A 5,768-nucleotide genomic window follows, 5' to 3' on the forward strand; every position below is an offset into this window, starting at 1 on the left:
CGCTGCTGCAATGCAGGGGGGGGGGTCCCTGCTGTCCCCCATTGCCCCAAGCTGCATGAAGGGCTCTGCCACAAGCCCCCCACCCCCTCCTCCCAGGCAAGCACAGCATCAGGCTTCCTGAGCCCAGTGTAGGGGGCCAGGTATGGAGGTAGCCACCTGAGCCCACAGGGTGGCAGACCCCAGTATTAGGGGCCAGACAGTAACCTCAGGGCTTCTGGGGGCTCATGGCAGAGCCCCTCACACAGTGCAGGGCAGTGGGGATCGCCCCTCGCCTAGCAGGAGCCAGTGAGTTTGGGGCTTTTTTTTTTTAAAGGGCCAGGAGCTGGGGCAGGTAGAGCAGCTATGGAGGTGTGATGGGGCTGGAAGAATGGGCAGGGGTTGGGGGGCTTGTGACAAAGCCCCACCATGCAGTGTGGGGCAGTGGGGATTGCCCCCCCACCCAGCCGCAGCTGGTGAGTGTGGGCTTTCTCGCCTAGCAGGAGCCAGTGAGTTTGGGGCTTTTTTTTTTTAAAGGGCCAGGAGCTGGGGCAGGTAGAGCAGCTATGGAGGTGTGATGGGGCTGGAAGAATGGGCAGGGGTTGGGGGGCTTGTGACAAAGCCCCACCATGCAGTGTGGGGCAGTGGGGATTGCCCCCCCACCCAGCCGCAGCTGGTGAGTGTGGGCTTTTTTTTCCCCAAAGAGCCGGGAGCTGGAGCTGGGTGGGGCTGGGAGAGCAGGCAGGGGATGGGGCCTGTGTGATTTGGAGATTTGGCTGATTTGGCAGCAGCCAAATCTCTGAATCAGATTCAGCCAAATTGATTCGGGACAGTGATTTGAATCACCGAATTGAATCACTGTTCCCCGAATCGGCCGAATCCAAAGCGAACACTAGCTGCTTTGCACAGGCCTATTATCCATCTCCTCGTACTATGGCAGGCTGTTAGTGGGTCTTTGGGTTTAATGTCATAAGGTGCCTACCAGCTGTGGTTTGTGACAGGGATCAGACAGCAGTGCCTAGGACTGTTTGGATAAATGATTAGGCAGAAGGCAGGGTAGATTTGCACCTTACAGACAATCTAAATCAGAAATGCATAAGCTTTTGTAAGCAACAGCTTACATTATCAAATGCTATGAAGGGACTTCAGGAAGCTGATGTGCTTCTAAATAGGAAGCAGTGTTTTGAATACAAAGGATAAATGGTTGCCTACACATGCAAGGGATGGGAGTTAATGGCTTGGGAGCCCTTTTCAGTCCTATGTTTCGAAGACGTCTTTGTGGCTTGTCCTGATATTCATTTGAAATAGGCTAAAGTCATCCCTCAGCCATCTCCCTTATGGACAAGATCACAATAATTGTTACATTTCTGCATCCTCGGGGCTTTGTTAGCTGCATTTCTCACATGAAAATGAGTCCCATTGGCTCCAACATGCATTGGATCCAGCTAGTGTTGGTGGATGATGTAAAAATGCAAAGGCATCCCCCCTTCCTAGTTTTTGCAAAGATAAGCGCTGCTATCACCCCACCTAGCAGGGGCATGGATTTAAAGGACAAAGCTTGACATCCTAATCCCAAGAGCAGACTGTTCTATCTACACACTTCAGAGCAACCTCCCTAAGAAAACAGAGCTAAACATAGTGAGACAAACGTATTCTTCTTGTAACCCCACTGAGGTCATAGGCATGATACAAAGAATGAATAACAACTATAATGTCTTGAAATGAAAGGATCTGCAGAATGTAATGGGCATGTTGCATTTTATTGGGCAGGGAACGGACTAACAATTGCAACCCATGATTTACAAGAGTTACGATAATTAGAGGAGTTACATCTCCAGCAAATTTTGTTTAGAAACTAATTGACACTTCTAACACCAGGGGTGTCTCAAAGGCTTCCAGCAATCTAAGAGTGTATATAAAGGCTCTTGCAACCAGAGACTTTTCTAACCACTTCTCTTGACTTCTCTGTGAACTGGGTAAGTCTGATTTTTGTTCCTCCCTTTAGGACTAACAAAATGTGAACTGCTGATACTTCTGATCCTTCAAAAACATAAATCCTTAACAATCGAAGGGTGCCCTCCATATTGCAAGCCTTGCTAAATGCAGGCTTCACTGGTTAGGGTTAAGATTTTCATTGGAATTTTTGTGGATGTTTTCCCATTCATTTTTTTTTCTAGAAGTGAGCTTTTTTCTGGAGCTTTGGAAATGGCATTCTAAAAACATTTTGGTATAGGACATCTTTGAACTAGAGTTGTTTTAAAACATTCTTATGCCAAACCCCCAGCCAGTTTGAATACTTCATTTGAGCTGAGGGATAGGGTGTAACTCCCTGACATGGTAGATATCATAGATATCTATGGTTGATATTGGCTTTTATTTATAACAAGTGAAATGAGACATTGCCGATTTTTTTGATGTATGGGCACTGTTTTCTGAAAACAGAGCAAGCATGCTTGATCTTGTTGCTGCATTGCCCCTGTTTCTGCTGTATCAGAACCTTGAACGTCTAATACAACCGGCACTTGTGCCGTTGATGTGTTCTACCCTGTGTTTTCTATTCCAGATTTAACACCATCACCGAAAGATGGCTTGCTCTACAAATGTGTGCAACAATTCCTCCGTATCCTGCGGGGTTGCAGCCCCACAGCCAATTGCTGATAGCTGCAATGAGCCCTGTGTTAGGCAGTGCCCTGATTCCACAGTGGTGATTTACCCTCCACCTGTGGTTTTGACGTTCCCAGGACCCATTCTCAGCTGCTTCCCTCAGGAAAGTGTTGTGGGCTCCTCAGCTTCACCTGTCCTTGGAAGCAGCTTGGGGGGCTCCTATGGTGCTGGTTACCCTAATGGAGGTTCCCGATGTGGAAGTAGGTACAGCAATGGAAGCTGTGGGCCATGTTAAACCCAGCAGAAATAGCTATAGAGTAACCAGGAAACAGAAAAGAGGATATGGATTCATGGCTGAGCTTAGGGCCCTGGCATTCGGAAGTGCTGAGTGTTGATGGCTCCCACCAGGCTCACTGATGGTTGTAAATGCTCAGCACTTTGAAAAATAAGGCTAATGTATGTCTTTCCTATCTTTGTTTTTTCCCCTCTAATTCTGTCAGCTATCTGCTTCTTCTCTGACTAGCATGGTGGGCCTAATTCTTCATGAAAAAGGAAAAAAGGGTCTCAAGTTAGGCATTTTTTGTTGACTGTAAGGCTTCTTTCTCTTGTCCAAGAGCCGTAGAGGAACCTTAGGGTCAAGAAGAATTGGGCCTTTTCATGTACGTTCAACATTTATTTCTGGCTGCAAACAAGACACGTGACTATCAAAACCGACAGCTGCCACAGAAAGAAGAACATCAGCTGGGAAATCCGTCACCTTGGATCAGACGACAGAGGGCAGCCCTACATCATTTTATTCTGTCATTGTATGATCCATTTTTCTTTCTCATTAAAAAATATGTTGCATCATAATATGGGCTTTCTGTTTTTTCTTTCCTTGTCCCACTCCTCATGTCCTTCATCATGCCAATACCATTATTTAAAGAATGAATTAAAACATTCCCCGACCCAGTCTTCCTACCATTACACCACAGTGCCACACTCACAATTATGTTGACAAAACAGAAAAATGGTCTGAAAGAAATAGCACAAAATGCAGTAAGGACAAGTGCAAATACAAAAGTCTCTAAATACAAAATTGGGAGTAGCTGGCTAGAGAGCAATTTTTCAGAAAAGGATCTAGGGGTTTTAGTGGATTGCTAACTGAATAGGCATCAACAATATCAAACTGTTGCCAAAAACCCCACAATCCTGATACTGGCATGTATAAACAACAGTGTCTCATATAATACCTAAGAAGTAGGCCTTCCCTCCAGCACTGGGTCTCAGCTGGAGCATATCCAGTTTTGCACACCATGCTCCAAGAAAGACATAAACCTCTTGGAGAAAATCTAGAGGAGAGCAACGCAGATGTGTAGAAGTTTAGTAAACATCACTGGGGAGGAATAATTAAAAGTGGGGGCTTGTTGCTAGAGGAAAAGAACACTATGGGGAAACATAATACCCTTCAAATACAAAAAACTTACTGCAAAGGAGGGTATGAACTGTTCTCCATGCCCACTGGGAACAGCACATGAAGTAATGGGCTTAAATTGCAACACAGGAGAATTAAGTTAGACGTTAGGAAAATGTAAGTGTGAGGATAGTCATGCCTTGGAATAGATGCCCTGGAGAAGTCGTGAAATGCTTTTATTTGGAGATTTGTAAGAGCAGCCAAGAGAAATATCTGTCAGGATCAGTTTGGTAGAGTTGGTCTTTCCTTGGAGCAGGAGGCTGGACAGATGACATGATGAGGCCTCTTCCATCCCTATGTTCTGTGATTCTGTTCTAGTATGACTGACAGTCTTATAGTTTATCCCTGTTTCTATTGCTGCATGTTATCAGTAATAAAGATATTTCTGATACATCCTGATTTGCCCATTCCTTTGTCTCAATGAAACATCTATAACTTTGAAATATCAACGAAATATCTATAACTTTGTTGCTTTTTGTCTGATTTGGATGAACCTTGCAGGAGTGGTAGCCTCTGCTGAGAGCATAAAGTCTGCCAAGTTTCAAGAAGATCAGTGCAGGGGTTCAGGGGGAATTGCACCCCAAACTCTTGAAAGCAAAACATGTCATGTGTATGTGTTACACCATAGTGGGGTAAAAACTGCAGGGGTAGTAGCCCCTGCTGAGGCCACAAAGCCTGCCAAGATTCAAGAAGATAGGTGCAGGGGTTTGGGGGGAACTGCACCTCAAGCTGCTGACAGGCAAAACTCGTGACATAGATGACCGTGTGTGTGTTAAGGCGCAGCAGGCTGAAAGCTGCAGGGATGGTGGCCCCTGCTGCGGCCACAAAGCCTGCCAGCTGTCAAGGAGATGGGTGCAGGGGGGTTCTGGGGCCCTGCCCCCCTAGCTGCTGACAGGCAAAACTTGTGACAGGGGTGCTTGTGCAACTGACTGTGTCTTGGGGCAGCTGATTGCCTGTATTGACTATTTCCTCTGCTTATTCTGTGGTTTTGTAGGTGTTCATCCGTGCTCATTAACTCATTATGTAGTAGCTAGGTGCTGTGTTATGAGCTGGTCCCTGAGTGAATCATGATTAATTGGTAACTGGTAATATAGTAGCTTAGCAGCCAGGCCTGCAGTAGTCCCCCCATCCCTGTCCCCTCCCTCCCCGTGCCCCAAGACAGACAGTTGCACAAGCACCCATGTCACGAGTTTTGCCTGTCAGCAGATAGAGGTGCAGGGCCTCAGAACCCAGAAGCCCTGCACTGATCTCCTCGACAGCTGGCAGGCTTCATGGATGCAAGAGGGGCCACCATCCCTGCAGCTGTCACACCGCTGCGCATTAACACGCACAGTGGCACCCCTGGGCTTGTCCCCAGCTGGAGGTGCAGTTTCCCTCAAACCCCTGCACTGATCTCCTTGAGACTTGGCAGGCTTTGTGGCCTCAGCAGGGGCCACCACCCCTGCAGTTTTCACTCCCCTGTGGTGTAACATACACATGTGACATGAGTTTTGCTTTCAGAAATTTGGGATACAGTTTCTCCCAAATGCCTGCACCGATCTTCTTGAAACTTGGCAGGATTTATGCTCTTAGCAGAAGCTACCATCTCTGCAATCTTCATCCATATCAGACAAAAAACAACAAAGTTATAGATATTTCATTAATTCCCCCTTTTACCCTATGGCTGGATCTCCGAGGCGGCTCTGAAGCTTTGGAGCTGCGTCGTCCGGATCTAAGTGGGAAACTGATCTGGAGC

At 46.8% G+C, this 5,768-nt stretch overlaps 1 long non-coding RNA gene across 1 annotated transcript in view; it reads left to right on the top strand.

Annotated features, from left to right (window-relative positions):
• The window catches only part of LOC102379892, a 21,495-nt gene extending 18,088 nt beyond the window's left edge, over positions 1 to 3,407 (top strand). The window contains exon 3 of the long non-coding RNA XR_001359188.2: positions 3,081 to 3,407. This is a non-coding gene — a long non-coding RNA (uncharacterized LOC102379892). The remainder of the gene's footprint in view (positions 1 to 3,080) is intronic.
• Positions 3,408 to 5,768: the final 2,361 nt, after the last annotated feature.

The sequence above is a fragment of the Alligator sinensis genome, unplaced genomic scaffold, assembly GCF_000455745.1.
Source record: "Alligator sinensis unplaced genomic scaffold, ASM45574v1 scaffold1654_1, whole genome shotgun sequence".
In the NCBI taxonomy this organism is placed as follows: Eukaryota; Metazoa; Chordata; order Crocodylia; family Alligatoridae; genus Alligator; species Alligator sinensis.